Here is a 20,425-nt window from a genome sequence, read left to right as displayed (position 1 = left end):
CCACCACTTTGGAAATTCATTTGGCGCATCCTTAAAAAGCTAGAAATAGAACTGCCATAAGATCCAGCAGTCTCACTCCTTGGAATATGCCCTAGAGAAATAAGAGCCTTTACAGGAACAGATATATGCACACCTATGTTCACTGCAGCACTCTTCACAATAGCAAAAAGATGGAAGCAACCAGGGTACCCATCAATGGATGAATGGATAAATAAATTATGGTATATTCACACAATGGAATACTACACATCCATAAAGAACAATGATGAATCCATGAAACATTTCATAACATGGAGGAATCTGGAAGGCATTATGCTGAGTGAAATTAGTCAGTTGCAACAGGACAAATATTGAATGAGACCACTATTATAAGAACTCAAGAAATAGTATAAACACCGAAGAAAATATTCTTTGATGGTTATGAGGGTGGGGAGGGAGGGAGGGAGAGGGGTATTCACTAATTAGATAGCAGACAAGAACTATTTTAGGTGGAGGGAAAGACAACACACAATACAGGAGAGGTCAGCACAACTGGACTAAACCAAAAGCAAAGAAGTTTCCTGAATAAACAGAACTCTTCAAAGACCAGAATAGCAGGGGTCTGGGGACCATGGTTTCAGGGGGCATCTAGGTCAATTAGCATAATAAAATCTATTAAGAAAACATTCTGCATCCCACTTTGATGAGGGGCGTCTGGGGTCTTAAAAGCTAGCAAGCAGCCATCTAAGATGCATCAATTGGTCTCAACCCACTTGGAGCAAAGGAGAATGAAGAACACCAAAGATACAAGGTAATTAGACAGAAAGGGCCACATAAATCAGAGACTACATCAGCCTGAGACCAGAAGAACTAAATGGTGTCCAGCTATAACTGATGACTGCCCTGACAGGGAACACAACAGAGAATCCCTGATGGAGCAGAAAAACAGTGGGATGCAGGCCTCCAATTCTCGTAAAAAGACCAGACTTAATGGTCTGACTGAGACTACAAGGACCGTGGAGGTCATGGTCCCCAGACCTTCTGTTAGCCCAAGAGTGGATTTATTCCAAAAGCCAACTCTTCAGACAGGGATTGGACTGGACTATAAGATGGAAAATGATACTGGTAAGGAGTGAGCTTCTTGGCTCAAGGAGACACATGAGACTATGTGGGTGGCTCCTGTCTGGAGGGGAGATGAGAAGGCAGAGGAGGACAGAAGCTGGCTGCATGAACACAGGGAATACAAGGTGGAGACAAGGAGTGCGCTGTCTCATTAGGGGGAGAGCAACTAGGAGTACATAGCAAGGTGTATATAAATTTTTGTATAAGAGACTGACTTGTAAACTTTCACTTAAAGCACAATAAAAAATAAAAAAAGAATTAAAAAAATAAGATTCTAGTGTTTGTGTTTTTCTGTAATCTTGTCTTAGCTCTGTACTTGGTCATGCGTGTGTAAATACAACTTTCATTCTATAAATTTTAAAGGGTTCTTCTCCTTTTTAGTGATTTTTTCTATGTGTACTGCAAGTTTTAAATAATTGGGAAAATCAGATGAATTTGCATTCAAGTCACTGCTTCCAATAATTAAAAAACCCAACTTTTGGACCATTAAGAACTCCAAGACCATATTGCAAGTTTCATTCCCCACAAAAGCAAATATTTATTGGACAGCGACTAGGTGCAAAATGCTAATCTTGGCACTGATGCTGAGGTGTTTGAAATCCAATAGAACAAATCATACATGTAAATTAGTCCTGTAAAAAGTGGAAGTGCTATGAGAAGGATGTGAAATTGAGCTTATCTGGATAGGTTTCAGGAAGAAAGAGTATCAGTAGATAAGTCTAGAAAAGTAGATTCGGACTTTGAACCTACATTGCAGAAGGTTTTTTACAGTAGGGAGAGGGGTCTCTATCGACTTCAATAGGTAATGAAGAGGAAATTGCTGAAGAATTTTGAGCAGTGCAGTGGTGTCAGAAGTGTGTTTTAGCCAGATTTTTCCAGAAGTTTTGGTAGATTCTGGAGAAGACAGCCAGTTGAGATGAGACTGAGATGCCAGTTATAGATGCCATTATATATAGATGTCATTATACCTTTTATACCCAGGTGAGGAGTAGTGCAGAACCTGCCCAACAGTGGGGGCTGTGACAAGAATGGAGGAAACAGATTCCTTACCGGTGGACCTACAGAAGTTGGCTGCCAATTACTTTTTTCAATGCACTCTCTGATTATATTTTTTACCTGTTTAATGCAACCTCTAGCTACAGGAAACCCTGGTAGCATAGCAGTTAAGTGCTGTCTGCTAACTAAAAAGTCTGCAGTTCAAATCAACCAGGTGCTCCTTAGAAACTCTATGGGGCAGTTCTACTCTGTCCTGTAGGGTTGCTATGAGTCGGACTCGACTTGAATGCAATGGGTTTAGTAGTTTTTTTTTTTTTTCCCCCTAGTTACATTATGGAAACCCTGGTGGCGTAGTGGTTAAGTGCTATGGCTGCTAACCAAAGGGCTGGCAGTTCGAATCCACCAGGCTCTCCTTGGAAACTCTATGGGACAGTTCTACTCTGTTCTATAGGGTGGCTATGAGTGGAATCGACTCGACGGCACTAGGTTTGGTTTGGTTTGGCGTTTAGTTACATTATAATTCAATACACACATACACACATGCATAAATAATGGAAACAAAATTTCACGAAAATGTATCCATTACTATGTGTGACACACACTAATATTTTCTATGCTTTTCTGTTCTCTTTCTTTTTTATTTAAAAGCTGGGGCAATGGCTACCACCAATGTCTGCCCTGACAGGGAACACAACAGACAGTCCCCGACAGAACAGGAGAAAAGAGGGGTGCAGAACTCAAGTTCTACTAAAAAGACCAGACTTAGTGGTTTGACTGAGACTGGAGGAACCTGGAAGACATGGCCCCTAGACTCTGTGCTAACCGAGAACTAAAACCATTCCTGAAGCCAACTCTTCAGAGAAAGACTGGACTGGACTATAAGACATAAAATGATGCTTGTGAAGCGTGTACTTCTTAGTTCAAGTAGATACATGAGGCTAAAAAGGCAGGTCCTGTCTGGAGGTGAGATGAGAAGGCAGAAAGGGACAGGAGCTGGCTGAATGGACACGGGAAATCCAGGGTGGAAAGGAGGAGCGTGCTGTCACATTATAGGGAGTACAACTAGAGTCACATAACAATGTGTATACAAATTTTTGTACTAAAAACTAACTTGAGCTGTAAACCTTCACTTAAAGCACAACAAAATAAATAAATAAATAAAAGCTAGGGCAAAGCACTAAACTGATTTCATGATCTACTGGGTCACAACCTGTGGTTTAAAAAGCACTGGGTTGAATAAAGGTAATAAAGAAGATGACTGTTTCAAACCTGGGAAATGGGAGAATAATGGTTTCATGCATTTCAAAGTATTTCATTGAGGAGTCTCAACTTGTTGGGAATAAACATACAACAGCTTAATTTTTTCCAGTAACTGCCTTGAGCTATGTTCTATCAGTCTCCTCATCCCCATCCAACTTCATAACTTTTCTTTCTTTTTTTTTCAATGGACTTCAGGAGCACAGCATTGGATTAAGCATAATACTTACGTCATGACACACTGTCATCGTGGGTCTATTCACGGCCCTCTTTTATTTATATTTACTAATAATATAATCAATACCTGTATTAGTGTCCTAGGGCTGCTGTAATAAAGTACCACAAACCAGGTAGCTTAAAACAACAGATATTTATTGTCTCACAGTACCGGAGGCCAGAAGTTTGAAATCAAGGTGTCAGCAGGGCCATGTTATCTCTGAGAGTTTCGGTAGAACCCTTCCTTGCCTCTTCCTAGTTTCTGGTGGTGGCCAGCACTCCTTGGTGTTCCTTGACTTGTAGATGCATCACTCCAATCTCTGCTTCCATCATCGCATGGTCATCTCCCTGTGTGTCTGTGTCTCTTCTCTTTTTGCTCCTAGACCACAGGACAATGTCACAAGAGGGACAGCACAAAGAGAGAAAGGAAGAGGAAACCTATCACAAGCATTATTTCCTTTGGCAATAATGCAAATGAGATGCAAATTGAGATTTAAATAAATTAAATTGATCATCCTTTACACAATCTGATTCTAATAACTCAGATGACAGAAGGGTCTCCATATCTGTTCAGATAAGACCATACCCTAGGGAAAGACCACTAAAAAACCCCACTGCCGTCGAGTTGATTCCGACTCATAGCAACCCCATAGGACAGAGTAGAACTGCCCCATAGAGTTTCCAAGGAGCACCTGGTGGATTTGAACTGCCGACCTCTTGGTTAGCAGCTGTAGCACTTAACCACTACGCCACCAGGGTTTCCAGAAAGACCACTAGTAAAGATTAATGAGGGTATAGGGATATTATAGAAAGAGGTGGTAGTCTGCTTCTGTAGAGATTTACAGCCTTGGAAGCCCTAAAGAGTCCGCCATGAATCAGAATTGACTCAATGGCAGTGGGTTGGGGGGTATTGTGAGGTGTGAGAGCGCATAGAGTGGGATATGGTACCATGGAAGGCATCTAAGGAAGCAGAGATGAAGGAGGGTCATAGAGACAAAGAGCTGGACCACACATGCAAGCTTCAAACACTAGTCCATGGGAGAAGAAACGCTGGCCCAAGGACTCACCTTTTCCAAATCCAGACCAAGAATATACATCTCTCTGTTGTGAAGGTAAACTACATAATCTAGTCCTCAATTTTCTGCCGAAAGCTCACTACGTGGTCTTTGCCTCAAAGAGATAATGCACTGACCAGAAGACGGCAGTGTCCAGCCCTCTCGGTTCTTCCAAAATTGGAAGCTGGTATTATCAGATTTCTGATTCCATTAGGCTCTGGTCGATTCACTGTGGTAAGGTCTCTTGGTCAGACTGGCATCATGGCCATCAGGAACCTTCCACCCCACGGCCCACCTGCCCTCCAGACTTCTGTGTTAGGCAATGAAGTGCAGTAGATGATCAAAATTATTTTACAAAAGAAGAATAAGGAAAGAACCAAGAGTGTGCATGGTCAAAGGAGGGAAAATGTAATAGGAAAATGGGCAGAGGGCGAGTGTCCATTGTGGCAAACGTACTGAGGTGGGGGAGTAAGCAAGGAGGAAAGACTTTAATCATTTTCTATATGTAAGTACATTGTGATGACTAAAGGATATATTACACATAAAAAACTAATGGATAGCAATGGAAGAGTGGCTTCAGAATGAGGATATTAATTTGTGGATTATTTCAATGTAGTAGGCAATTTAAAAAATATTATTTATAATCTTTGGAAGAAAGAAGAAAAAGAAGTAAAATTAAGTGCTTTGATTTTTTTAAGAGAATGGGTTATTCTTTCAATTACACACAGTCTGGGCTTGCACAGTTAAGTGTGTCTACATGCAGTCAGTTCTACTAAATGAAGAGAAACTGAGACGATCTCCTAAATGTTTGCCTTGATACAAACCATTCATTTTAAGACTGAGGGTATTCCTGACAACACCGCCTGCATGCATCACAAATGTGAATGTTTAGGGGAAGAAACAGGTTTTCTTTTAAAATTAACCACTGACTTTAGAGTCACAAAACAAAACAAAAAACTTTCCCTTCTCCTCTGTGGCTTCAAACTTTTCAAAATGCTTGTGCTCTCATGTGCACCTAAAAGCATAAGGAGAAGCCTCTTAATAAGTGGTGACATGGCTGATGGGGCAAATACCGTCCCTTCTCATGTTAAAATTATATGCGAGGTTTGGATAGGAGGGTTAAGTTTTCAGCCCTGATTTCCCTTCCTGGTGTACTTCCAATTTTCTCATTTAATCCTTATTTATCGTAGAGACAAGAATATGAAAAAAGACTACCTAAATAGTCCCAATTAAACAAGAGAATTGAGTAAGGTTATATTTCATCTGGAAACCCTGGTGGTGTAGTAGTTAAGTGCTACAGCTGCTAACCAAAGGGCTGGCAGTTCGAATCCACCAGGTGCTCCTTGGAAACTCTATGGGGCAGTTCTACTCTGTCCTATAGGGTTGCTATGAGTCGGAATCCACTCGACAGCACTGGGCTTGGTTTTTTTTTTTTTTTTTTTTTTTTTGGTATATTTCATTTACCTGAAGACTCTCCCATTGCCCAGGCTTTGATGCCTAACCTGTGCTAGCAAAAGCCTTAGGTGCCTGGTAGTAACAAATAAAGTGGGCAGGGCTATGCTCCTTTTCCCCTATACAGAGGTTATTAAGTATCCAGGCTGCTCGATGGCAACCATGGAATAGACTGGCAAGGGAGTATCCCACATGAGCCCAGATAAGAGTCATGTTAGGAGTCTCCTCTACGTTCCCAGAACAAATCAAGGAAAAAAGAGTTTAAATGATGAAGGTGGTGGCAGAGAAGTGAGCTTATTAACAACTCATAGATAGCTGCTATCGAGTCAACTCTGACTCATGAGGACCTTATTTTACAAAAGAACAAAATGCTGCCTGGTCCTGCATAATCCTCACAATCACCAGCAAGTTTGAATTCACCACTGCTGCTACTGTACCAATCCATCTCACCAAAGGTCTCCCTAACCCTCGTTGGTCCTCTGCTTCACCAAACACAATCTCCTTCTCCAGTGACTGATCCTTCCTGATGATGTCTAAAGCGAGTGAGTCAGACAATGTTCTGTTGTGATCCATAAGGTTTTCATTGACTAATTTTTGGAAGTAGATCGTCAGGCCTTTCTTCCCAGTCTATCTTAGTCTGGAAACCCTGCTGAAACCTGTTCGCCATGGGTGACTTTGCTGTTATTTGAAATACCCATGACATAGCTTCCAGCATCACAGTAACATGCAAACCACCACAGTATGACAAATTGACCAACAGGTGGTGGTATTAACAATTTAGGAAGAACTTAATTCTGGACAGAGTAAATATACAGATAGTTCATTTAAAGGGGACTCAGTGTATATCAAAAAGAAATTTCTGTGATGTCATGTTCTCTGATGTCTGAGACTTACACAATAAACAAGCCAAGCGGTTGGCAAACTCAGTAGTGTTTCTCTAATTTTATTTTGAAAGCTGTAGTCTCAATATTGACTTCTGAGCTTTCTCTTGACTTTCTTTTATTGGCCTGGCCGTCCAAAGACACTAGTTGTCTAGGTGACAAATGCTGCATGTCATAATAAAATGAAGCACTTTTGAAATAAATAGTAATTACAGCACTGGCTTTTTAGGTTTAACCTTTCCCCTGTTGGGGGATTGCAGTGGGATGCCTTCCCTGTTAATAGTCAAAACAAGGCTTGGTGTTCATTCACCTATGTGCTTGCTTATGCTTGATGGGCTACAATTAGCTCATATTGTGAAAATACTTTTAGTAAGCTGGGGATAAAAAAAGAATGCTACATCATCTCTAGCCAAATGCTATCAGATGTGTAAAAATTATTTCCTTACAGTGCTTTTCATAAACTACCAAATTTACATTCCAAGAGTTTCCTGTTAGTATATATGCTGTTAGGTTGAGATGATTATGCCTTTCTCAGTTACAGCATTAGGCTCAGTCTTGCCCCAACCTGAGACCTGACATACCCACCCCGGATAATCAACAATTCCATCAAGTTAGCATAAAGGGCTCTCTCAGTTCTAGCTCAGTGACTCAGTGACAAGCAGCAGCTTGAGAGAGGAGGAGAATGTGCGGCAATGCAAGGGCTAATTCCTTTATACTTTTATGGAAAATGAAACTGAACAGAAATGAGAGACATCTACAAAGAATGAAAATTATGGTAGAATGGAAGTGGCTCATTAGGCCAGCTCAGTAGGAAAAATGGAATTTGGAATATCAGTCACAAACGAAAAGGGATTGTTTTCAATTCTCATGATAATATTCATTTATAACAATCTACACCACACACCAAAATGGACATCAGAAGACACTCAGAAACTTGCTCTTTAACCTAGAGTAGCTAAAGCAAATGGAAGAAGTGATGAAGTAAAATAACTGAACAGAAGCTTTCAAAGGGCAGCTCAAGAAGACAAAGCAAAGGATTATAATGAAATGTGCAAAGACCTGGAGTTAGAAAACCAAAAGGGAAGAAAACGCTCAGTATTTCTCAAGCTGAAAGAACTGAAGAAAAAATTCAAGTTTCGAGTTGCAATAGTGAGGGATTCTATGGGCACAGGAAGCATCAAAAGCAGATGAGAGGAATACACAGAGTCACTGTACAAAAAGGGTTGGTTGACATTCAACCATTTCAGGAGGTAGCATATGATCAGGAACTGATGGTGCTGAAGGAAGAAGTCCAAGCTGCACTGAAGGCACTGTCGAAAAACAAGGCTCCGGGAACTAACGGAATACCAGCTGAGATGTTTCAACAAAGAGGTGCAGCACTGGACGTGCTCAGTCGTCTATGCCAAGAAATTTGGAAGAGAGCTACCTGGCCAACCAAATGGAAAAGATCTCTATTTGTGCCCATTCCAAAGAAAGTTGATTCAACCAAAAAAAAAAACCAAACCAAACCCAGTGCCATCGAGTCGATTCCGACTCACAGCAGCCACAGAATGCAGAAATTATCAAACAATATCATTAATCTTCAGAAGGTAAAATTTTGCTGAAGGTAATTCAAAAACAGTTGCAACAGTACGTCAACAGGAAACTGCCAGAAGTTCAAGCCAGATTCAGAAAAGAACGTGGAACAAAGGATATCATTGCTGTTGTCAGATGGATCCTGGCTGAAACCAGAGAATAACAGAAAGATGTTTACCTGTATTTTATTGGCTATGCAAAGGCATTCAATTCTTTGGATCATAACAAATTATGGATAACACGGTGAAGAATGGGAATTCCAGGAACACTTAATTGTGCTCATGAGGAACCCGCACATAGATGAAGAGGCAGTTGTTCAAACAGAACAAGGGAATGCCGCTTGGTTTAAAATCAGGAAAGGTGTGTGTCAAGGTTGTATTCTTTCACCATTCTTATTTAATCTATATGCTGAGCAAATAATCTGAGAAGCTTGACTATATGAAGAAGAATGTGGTACCAGGATTGAAGGTAGACTAATTAACAACTTGTGATATACAGATGACACAACCTTGCTTGCTGAAAGTGAAGAGGACTTGAAGCACTTATTGATGAAGATCAAACACTACAGCCTTCAGTACGGATTACACTTCAACATAAAGAAAACACAAATCCTCACAACTAGACCAGTAATTAACATAAAGATAAACGGAGAAAATATTGAAGTTGTCAATGATTTTGTTTTACCTCGATGCACAATCAACACCCATGGAAGCAGCAGTCAAGAAACCAATTTGCCCTGACATTATTGGCACTAATCAAAAAAACAGAAAATAACAAATGTTGGAAAGGTTGCTGGGAGAATGGAATTCTTACACACTGTTGGTGGGAATGTAAAATGGAACAACCACTATGGAAAATGATATGGTGCCTCCTTAAAAAGGTAGAAATAGAAATACTATATGATCCAGCAATCCCACACTAAGGAATATATCCTAGAGAAATAAGAGCCATCACACAAATAGATATATGCATACCCATGTTCGCTGCAGCGTTATTCACAAAAGCAAAATGATGGAAACAACCTAAGTGCCCATCAACAGATGAATGTATAAACAGATTATGGTATATATGTTGTTGTTGTTGTCCCGACTCACTGCAACCCTATGAACAACAGAATGAAACACTGCCCAGTCCTGCGCCATACTCACAGTTGTTGTTTTGCATGAACTCATTGTTGCAGCCACCATGTCAATCGATCTTGTTGAGGGGCTTCCTCTTTTTCACAGACCCTCTACTTTACCAAGCATGATATCCTTCTCCAGGGACTGATCCCTCTCGATAACATGTCCAAAGTATGTCAGACGTAGTCTCGCCATCCTTGCCTCTAAGGAACATTCTGGCTGTACTTCTTCCAAGACAGATTTGTTCATTCTTTTGGCAGTCCATGGTATAGTCACTATTATTCGTCAACACCACAATTCAAAGGCATCAATTCTTCTTCGGTCTTCATTATTCATCGTCCAGCTTTCCCATGCTTATGAGGTGACTGAAAACACCACGGCTTAGGTCTGGGCATCTTAGTTTTCAAGGTGACATCTTTGCTTTTCAACACTTTACAGAGGTCTTTTGTAGCAGATTTGCCCAACGCAATACATCTTTTGACTTCTTTGCTGCTTCTTTCAAGAGTGTTGATTGTGGAGCCAAGTAAAATGAAATCCTTGACAACTTCAATCTTTTCCCCATTTATCATGATGTTGCTTATTGGTTCAGTTGCGAGGATTTTTGTTTCCTTTATGTTCAGGTGCAATCCATTTGGAAGGCTGTGGTCTTTGATCTTCATCAGTGTTTCAAGTCCTCTTCACTTTTAACAACCAAGGTTGTGTCATCTGCATAACACAGGTTGTTAATGAGTCTTCCTCAAATCCTGAAGCCCTGTTCTTTTTCATATAGTCCAGCTTCTTGGATTATTTGCTCAGCACACAGATTGAGTAGGTATGGTGAAAGGATACAACCCTGACGTACACCCTTCCTGACTTTAAGCCATGTAGTAATCCCTTGTTCTGTTTGAACGCCTGCCTCTTGATCCATGTACAGGTTCCTCGTGAGTACGATTAAGTGTTCTGAAGTTTCCATTTTTCGCAATGTTATCCATAATTTGTTATGATCCACACAGTTGAATCATTTTGCACAAAACACAGGGAAAACATCTTTCTGGTATTCTCTGCTTTCAGGATCCATCTGGCATTAGCAATAATATCCCTGGTTCCACGTCCTTTTCTGAATCCAACTTTGAATTTCTGGCAGTTCTCTGTTGATATACTGCTGCAGCCACTTTTGAATGATCTTCAGCAAAATTTTACTTGCGTGTGATACTAATGAAATTGTGCGATAATTTCTGCATTATGTTGGATCACCTTTCTTGGAAATAGGCATAAATATGAATCTCTTTCAGTCGGTTGGCCAGGTAGCTGTCTTCCAAATTTCTTGATTTAGACTAGTGAGCGCTTCCAGTACTGCATCCCTTAGTTGAAACATCTCAATTGGTATACTGTCAATTCCCGGAGCCTTGTTTTCGACAGTGCCTTCAGTGCATCCTGGACTTTTTCCTTTAGTACCACTGGTTCCTGATGATATGCTACCTCCCGAAATGGTTGAACATCGACCAGTTCTTTTTGGTACAGTGACTTTGTGTATTCCTTCCATCTTCTTTTATGCTTCCTGCATCGTTTAATATTTTCGCCATAGAATTCTTCAATATTGCAACTTGAGGCTTGAATTTTTCCCTCAGTTCTTTCAGCTTGAGAAATGCTAAGCGTGTTCTTCCCTTTTGGTTTTCTAACTCCAGGTCTTTACACATGTCATTATAATACTTTGTCTTCTCAAGCTGCCCTTAGAAATCTTCTGTTCAGTTCTTTTACTTCATCATTTCTTCCTTTTGCTTTAGCTACTGTATTTTCAAGAGCAAGTTTCAGAGTCTCTTCTGACATGATTTTGGTCTTTTCTGACATGATTTTGGTCTTTTCTTTCTATTCTGTCTTTTTAATGACCTCTTGCTTTCTTCATGTATTATGTCCTTGATGTCATTCCACAATTCGTCTGGTCTTAGGTCATTAGTGTTCAATGCATCAAATCTATTCTTGAGATGGTCTCTAAATTCAGGTGGGATACACTCTAGGTCATACTTTGGCTCTTGTGGACATGCTCTGACTTTCTTCAGTTTCAACTTGAACTTGCATATGAGCAATTGATGGTCTGTTCCACGGTCGGCCCCTGGCCTTGTTCTGACTAATGATATTGAGCTTTTCCATCGTCTCTGTCCACAGATGTAGTCGATTTGATTCCTGTGTATTCTATCTGGTGAGGTCCATGTGTATAGTTACCATTTATGTTGTTGAAAAATGTATTTGCAATGAAGAAGTCATTAGTCTTGCAAAATTCTATCATGCGACCTCCGGCATCATTTCTATCACCAAGGCCATATTTTCCAACTACTGATCCTTCTTCTTTGTCTCCAACTTTCACATTCCAATCACCAGTAATTATCAATGCATCCTGATTACATGTTTGATCAATTTCAGACTGCAGAAGTTGGTAAAAATCTTCAACTTCTTCTTTGGCCTTAATGGTTGGTACATAAATTTGAATAATAGTCGTATTAACTGGTCTTCCTTGTAGGCATATGGATATTATTCTATGACTGACAGGCGTGTACTTCAGAATAGATCTTGAAATTTTTTTTTTTTTTTTACAATGAATGCAACGCCATTCCTCTTCAAGTTGTTTTTCCCAGCATAGTAGACCATGTGATCGTCGGATTCAAAACGGCCAATACTAGTCCCTTTCAGCTCACCAATGCCTAGGATACCAACATTTATGCATTCCATTTCATTTTTGATAACTTTCAATTTTCCTAGATTCATACTTCATACATTCCACGTTCCAATTATTAATGGATGTTTGCAGTGTTTCTTCTCATTTTCAGTCATGCCACATCAGCAAATGAAGGTCCTAAAAGCTTGTACCCATCCACATCATTAAGGCTGACCCTACTCTGTGGAGGCAGCTCTTCCCCAGTCGTATTTTCAGTGCCTTCCAACCCGAGGGGCTCATCTTCTGGCACTGTATCAGACAACGTTCCGCTGCTATTTATAAGGTTTACACTGGCTAATTGTTTTCAGGAGTAGACCACTGGGTCCTTCTTCCTAGTCTGTCTTAGTCTGGAAACTCAGCTGAAAGCTGTCCACCATGGGTGACCCTGCTGGTATCTGAATACTGGTGGCATAGCTCCCAGAATCACAGCCACACACAAGCCCCCACAGTACAACAAACTGACAGATGCATGGGAGATGGTACATATACACAATGGAATATTACAAAATGATAAAGAACAATGAAGCATCCACAAAACATCTCATGACATAGGTGAATTTGGAGGGCATTATGCTGAGTGAAATAAGTCAATCACAAAAGGATAAGTATTGTATTTAAGACTACTATTATGAGAACCCAAAAAAAGGTTTATCCACAGAAAAAAAAAATCTTTCATGGTTACAAGGGAGGGCAGGGATGGAAAGGGGAAATCACTAACTAGATTAAAAAAAAAAACTAGATAGTAGGTGTTAATTTTGTTGAAGGGAAAAGACAACACACAATGTAGGGGAAGTCAGCACAACTTGACCAAGGCAAAGCCAGAGAAGCTTTCTGGACACATCCAAACACCTTGAGGGACGGAGTTACTGGGGCTGAGGGCTGAGGACCACAATCTCGGGGGACATCTAAGTCAACTGACGTAACATAATTCATAAGGGAAATGTTCTACATCCTACTTTGCTGAGTAGCACCTGGGGTCTTAAAAGCTTGGAAAGGCCATCTAAGATACATAGATTGGCCCCATCAAGTTCAGAGCAAAGGAGAATGAACCAAAGTCACAAGGAAGATATCAGTCTAAAGGACTAACTGACAACATGAACCACCTCCACCACCCTGAGTCCAGAACTAGATGGTGCCCGGCTACCACCACCAACTGCTCTGACAGAAGTCACAACAGCGGGTTCCAGACAGAGTGTGAGAAAAATGTAGAACAAAATTCAAATCCACACACAAAAAAAGACCAGACTTACTGGTCTGACAGAGACTGGAGGAACCCCTGAGACTATGGCCCCTGGACACCCTGCTAACTCAAAACTGAAGCAACTATCAAAGTCAACCTTTTGGCCAAAGATTAGACAGACCCATAAAATAAACAATAATGCACATGGAGAACATGCTTCTTACTTCAATCAAGTATATGTGGCCAAACGGGCAATATCTGCTCAAAAGCGAAGACAGGAAGGGACAGGAAAACTGGAGGAAGGGACATAGAGAACCCAGGGTGGAAAAGGAAAGGGGGAGAATGCTGACACATTGTGGGAACTGCGACCAATGTCACAAAACTATTTGTGCATTTTTAAATGAGAAACTAACCTGTGCTGTAAACTTTCACCTAAAACACAATAAAATAAAATGTGACATTTATACATGGAGGGAGGCAGGCAAGAGAGCTAAAAGAAAATTGTGCTAAGTGTTAACAGTAGTAATTACTGATAGAAGTTTCATGATTTTTTATTTCATATTTACTCTTTCCTGCACTTTTTACTTTTTTCAATAAACAAGTATTATTAAAAAAAGAAAGAAATCAATTTGCCGTGGGAAAATCTGCTGCAAAAACCTTTTTCAAGTGTTTAAAACCAAAGATGTCACTTTCAAGGCTAAGGTGTGCCTAACTCAAGCCATGGTATTTTCAATCACCTCATATGCACGCGAAACCTGGACAATGAACAAGGAAGGCTGAAGAAGAATTGATGCCTTTTAATTATGGTGTTGATGAAGAATAGTGAATATACCATGGACTGCCAGAAGAATAAATTTGTCTTGGAAGAAGTATAGCCAGAGTGCTCCTTAGAAGCAAGGATGTCGAGACTTCACCTCACATACTTTGGACATGTTATCAGAGCAACCAGTCCTTGGAGAGGGACATCATGCTATGTAAAGTGGAGGGTCAGCGAAAAAGAGGAAGACCCTTGATGAGATGGATTGACACAGTGACTGCAATAATGGGCTCAAACGTAACAATGATTGTGAGGATGGTGCAGGACTGCGCAGTGTTTCGTTCTGTTGTACCTATAGGGTCACTATGAGTTGAAACCCACTCAATGCCACCTAACACCACCACCACCAAACACACACATGCACATACACACTCATATGCACACACTCACACCTATGTACACACCAGAGAGCTTAGTAAATAGGTGCACTGTGCCCAAGAAAGGAAAGGGTAGGAACAGCAGGCACAGGTTCGTTGGCAGAGCTACACAGCAAATGACACGTATACACAGCATGCAGTATGTGTGCTTGGCTCAAGTCTATGCAATTAGTATTGCTATTTACAGCAAACTCCTTGTACCAGCACTTTAAAAGTAAATGACAACTAGTTTGAAACAGTTTCATCAGAATGCAGAATTGAACCATGGTAGGTTCTAAAGCTGATTAACTAGCTACATTTTTTTTTTTTTTCCTCCTGCTAATTGCTAAGTACATTTGCTGGTTCCTGGCATTGATTTGCTAGATTCTAATTCAGGGTATGAGTTTAAAATATTAATCTACAAACTTCTCATTTTCTTTATTGGTCAATACAACCCATGACAAATTCTACTACATAAATTCTTCATCTTAATGCTTCCACTTTGATTTTTTTCCCCGATTCTTCCATCTATTTCATACATTTGTCCCCATCCCTCCCCCGACAGACTACATTTTTATTCTTTCTTCTGCTAAATTTCCTTAGACATGAGCAATATCAGTCAGAAAAAAAATGAGAATATGAGTAACGGAGATTAATAGAAACCACTTAGAGCCCATGGGCTCAGTACAATGGATGTTCTGTGCACAAGAATGGAAGCATATTGGAAACCTAGAGGGACGGGTACCCAAACGTAGGTGTGGGCCGATTGTTTCCTTTCTATGAACATTTCCAAGTAGCTTATCTGCGAAGCCATGCACTTTATATTAGTTAATATGTTTTTCTTTGGAGTTCGTACCTAATATAATTTTACAAAGACACCTATTTGTTGAGGAGAATGAAAGAGAGTAGTTGACCGTTGCAAACACAGAATTCCTGACCTTACAGTCTGTTCCTTAAAGACAGGGAATAAGCTAGACTCTGCACTATAGGGTGACTCACAAAAACGATACAGCAACTAATGCCATGAAAACCTCTATTCTCCAAAGTCCCTTTTGTTCCTCTAAGGGTCTACCATTTTTACTGAAATTCCATTTACACTTACCAGAAAAAAATAAATCTCACCTTTAACAAAAGGAAAGGCAAAATCATTACAGGAAGTTGTATTTTCTTATATCCAAAACAAATATTGTCCACAGAGAGCATGAACCAACTAAAACATAGATTTCTTGGAAAAATTAAATCAACCGCCTAAGAGGTGTTAAGATTATTTGATGCTAATATGATAACTTTTTTTTTTAAGGCTACAGTTTTAGTCACAACAATTGCTCTAATTATCCACACCCCTTCAATTCAGAGGAATAAACTTAGAGTTTTGTTTTTTTTTTTGAGAAATAATTACAGGGAAAGTTACCATTTTTTAAAAAGACCTCCTATAGGTAAGGAGGAGCCCTGGTGGCACAGTGGTTAAGAGCTTGGCTGCTAGCCAAAAGGTTGCTAGTTGGAATCCACCAGCCGTTCCTTGGAAACCCTGTGGGGCAGTCTACTTTGTCCTATAGAGTTGCTATGAGTCAGAATCAACTGGACACCAAAGGGGTTTTGATTTGTGGGTGAGGGGCTAGCTTTACATGTGCCATTTCCCAGAACAACCCATGGGGTACACAGGATTATCCACACCTGACAGGTAAAAAACTAGGACTTAGAGAGACTACGTTGTCACAAAGCACACAGCTAATAAGTTCTATGGAGCCCTGGTAACGCTATGCTTAAGAGCTAGGGCCAGCTACGGGGGCTAACCGGAAAAGTCGGCAGTTCAAATCCACCAGTCACTCCCTGGAAACCTTATGGGGCAGTTCTACTCTGTCCTATAAGGTCGCTATGAGTTGCAACCAACTTGAGGGCACCTAACAACAACAGTAATTTCTATATTTGGGATTCACGCCCAGGAATATTTGCCCTGGAAAGCCATCTTGACCTTTCCATGTAGTACACCATACACTCTATAGTTATCTTTCCCCCTTTTCTTTTTTTTTTTTCCTTAAGCACATTTCTTATATCACAATAAACAGAGAATTTTTCAGCAATACATCATTTAACTTAATAAAGGTGCTCCTATTTTTAAACAAACCAAGAATGGTTTCTCCTGCTATAAATTATTTTCCAAATAATTTTAATGTTTTGTTTAAGTTATTAGATCCTCTTATGTTTAAGGTACATGCCTTAATTTGGACTTCAATAAAACAAATTCAAGCCGGGCCCATAATCATTATGCACAATTCTTCATATGTAAACACATCTGACACCAGTGACCTACGGTAAGTGGGTAATATTATTCAAGGTGGTTTTCCAACAGTGGTGATGGATTTGCACTGCTTCGTTCTTTCTCTTTTCTTTCTCCAGTTCCCTTGGGACCACATGTATGTATTTGCATTTGCCAGAAAGTCTGCTTAAGATTGAGAGCATGAAAACAGTGCAAAGTGAACTGGTCCACGAGGGAATTAAACCTATGACCTTGGCCTCATTAGTATTGTGCCCAAATCAACTGAGTTAACCAGCTGTATTTTCTTAAGTCTGAATACACATTTATTTGGTAAATATGGGAGTTTAAACTTCTTCAAGCCTCTTAGGGACCATCAAGTGGACTTCAGCTTTCATTCATTCAACAGATACTAAACGAATACCTAAATTGAGCAAGTCCTGTCCTTAGCAATTTGAGACTTACAAAGCAGTGTAAGATGTGGCTCCTAGCCACCAGGAAGTACAAGTCCGTTGACTGAGGGGTTAGGGCAAATGCACAGGCACACTCTTAAGTCATAGTTAAGAGCTTAGGCCTGGAGACATGGAATCCTGGCCTTGAAACATGGCTCTGCCACTTATTAGCTATAGGACATCTATCACACAATGGCTCTTCGAAGTCTCCACTCCCCTACATGTAAAACAGAAAAATATCAGAAGTTGTCCTGAGAATGAGATGAGAGTCCATTGTTAAAGCTCTCACACAGTGGCTAGCATATATATTAAGGACTCAGAAGTCTGTAGCTCCAACACCCATCTGTCAGTTTGTCATACTGTGGTGGCTTGCTTGTTGCTATTATGCTGCAAGTTATGACACCAATATTTCAAATACCAGCAGGATCACACATGGTGGACAGGTTTCAGTGGAGCTTTCAGACTAAGAAAGACTAGGAAGAAAGGCCTGGTGATATACTTCTATAAATTAGCCAGTGGAAACCCTATGGGTCACAACAGAATATTGTTTGATACAGTGCCGGAAGATGAGCCCCCTCGGTCAGAAGGCACTCAGAATACACAGTGACCACAACAGTGGACTCCAGCATACCAGTGGTCATGAGGATAGTGCAGGACCTGGCAATGTTTCATTCAGTTGAACATGAGGTTGCAGCTGCCGCGTCTGTCCAGCCTCTGCCTCATCTCACACAGCCACCTTCTGTGTATTTCTGTGTCCTCTCCTTGTCTCAAAAGACACCAGTCATTGGATTTAGGGCCCATCTTAATCCAAAATAACCTCATATTAAAAAGTAATTACTAATGATCCTATGTCCAAATAAGGCCATATTCTGAGGTTCCAGGTAGACATGAATTTTGGGAGACACTTATTCAATCCACGATAAGACAGAAAATAAAACATGGAGGTAATATCCCAAAATAAACAATGCTTTCACAAATGCAAATTAAACTTGCCCCTCCCCTGTTTATCACCGTTTCTTATTTCTCACTTGTATCTAAGCCAAAATTCCATCTTTCTGCATCCAGGCAAGGTCCTTCCCAGTGTGGCCCCTGTTGGCTTCTCCAGCCTTCCTCCCTCCACAGGCTCTGCTCAAGGCACACCTGAGTGCTTGCGGTTTCCTGGCTGCACCTGCCTCTCTCTTCCCTTGTACTAAGTGTTCCCTCTTGGAAAACCCTAGATTTGCCTTTTAAAACTCAGTTCAAGTGACGACTCCTCCAGGAAAGCTCTAGGCACACCCCTGCCCCTCAAGTCAGCCACTCCTTCACTGTGCTTCTACCCTGGATTGGTTTATTATAATTTGGCATTTATGTTTATTTTTCTTTTCTATCTTCCCCTCTATATTACAAATTAGCTGAGAGTCAGGGACAAGCGTCTCTCATCTCCGTATCCCAGAACTAAGAATAAATTTTTCTGGAATGTTTGCATGATTGCTGAAATCATTTTACTAATTCCTTTAGGAGCTCTGGTGGTATAGTGGATAAGAGCTTGTCTGTTAACCAAAAGGTTGGCAGTTCAAATCCAACATCCACTCCTTGGAAACCCTATGGGGCAGTTCTACTCTGTCCTCTGAGGTCACTATGAGTCAGAACCGACTTGACAGCACCTAACAACGAACTCATTTAAGTTGCTACAAATAAATCTGACGGCTGAAGTGTTCTGAAAGATGCAGTTGCCTGAGGGACCAGAACTGAGTTGCCAGGCATTCTTTCATCTTTCTAAGACCGTACTAAACTCATTTTTAATTTCAGCTATAAAGAGTGCCATTTAATTACTTCATCTTTTAAATGCTACTTCTAACAAACGCTGTAATGTACTCTTCGGAATTGCCTAAATGTGGAAAAGCATGGAACCTCTCCTCCACGTTTTTGGATATCAAGTTTGTGTTCTGAAATATGATTCTCAAAAGGGAGCACGTCTACTGATGGCCAGGGAGCGAAACCTGCTGATGGTCTGCATTTTTAGGCTCCCAGAACTCAAATTATTGAGTTTTCAAAAGAAAGAGATGCGTTGCCCTGAAAAATAAGATGCTCATATTGCTATACTGTGTACATGTTTTGGCAGTCTCTTAGAAACGCCATCTGGATTAACAAAATGAGGTGTATTCTTAAGAGCCAAAAGACAGCTCACAATTCATAAAATGTTAGTGTGGAAAATGCAAGTTACTTCAAAAAAACAAACAAAACACTAATAACTATTAAGTTAATTCAGCATGTAGCAAAAATATGGGGGGGGGAACTCAATGTAATCTGTTCGATGCTTGGTTATTCAAAAGTAAGATTATCCAAGTGCATTTTATTTTGTATTCAGCCAAATTTTCTTTTGTTATTATGTAAACTGCTTTCACACTTTTACTAAGGAGCCATTCTGCCTGGTTTGAAACTTTGCTCTGCCACTTTCTAGCTGTGGAACTCAGCAAATTACTCAACCATTCTGTGCCTCAGTTTTCTCATCTGTAAAATGGAAATAACAATAGTTCCCACCTCTGATGGCTGGGGTGACTCCTCTCAATGGTTAACAAATTTCACCAACCTCCTCACTGACCATTCCTTCCACCTCCTGGCCCACCAAGGAGAACAGTGCTTTTTCCACACCCTTTCATGCTGGGTTTGGAGGTGGGGTCAGTGTCATTGGAACCTCTCCACTCCTTGGAGGTTCATGGCATTTTGCTACCTCTCCTAGTATCATCTACCAATGTCTCAGTCACTTCTCATTTTTCACCAAAGCCCTGGCACCCTGTTTCCATCCACACTCCAAATCATAATCCAGGAAAATTCAAAGCCCATAGGAGCCAGATGGCCACTATTTCAGCCACCCAACCCTTATAATTTTCTAAACTGCAGATTTTTTTTTTTTTACTTTAGGCTCCTATTTTTCTGGTTCCCTCATTTGGCAACTCTCTACCTTCCTAAGATCTCCATCCAGCTCTTGGCTTCTCCAGTTTTGCCGTCTCTCTGTCCTCTCCATCTTTACATCCTTTCTCCTC

The 20,425-nt window shown here is 40.5% G+C and overlaps 1 long non-coding RNA gene across 1 annotated transcript in view; it reads right to left on the bottom strand.

The window, feature by feature from the left end:
- Positions 1 to 3,714: 3,714 nt before the first annotated feature.
- The window catches only part of LOC126082291 (uncharacterized), a 77,528-nt gene continuing 60,817 nt past the window's right edge, over positions 3,715 to 20,425 (bottom strand). The window contains exon 3 of the long non-coding RNA XR_007518531.1: positions 3,715 to 3,949. This is a non-coding gene — a long non-coding RNA (uncharacterized LOC126082291). The remainder of the gene's footprint in view (positions 3,950 to 20,425) is intronic.

This window comes from Elephas maximus, chromosome 8, assembly GCF_024166365.1.
Source record: "Elephas maximus indicus isolate mEleMax1 chromosome 8, mEleMax1 primary haplotype, whole genome shotgun sequence".
In the NCBI taxonomy this organism is placed as follows: Eukaryota; Metazoa; Chordata; class Mammalia; order Proboscidea; family Elephantidae; genus Elephas; species Elephas maximus.
The sequence above is the reverse complement of the archived record's forward strand: the minus strand, read 5'-3'. Positions and strand labels throughout refer to the sequence as shown.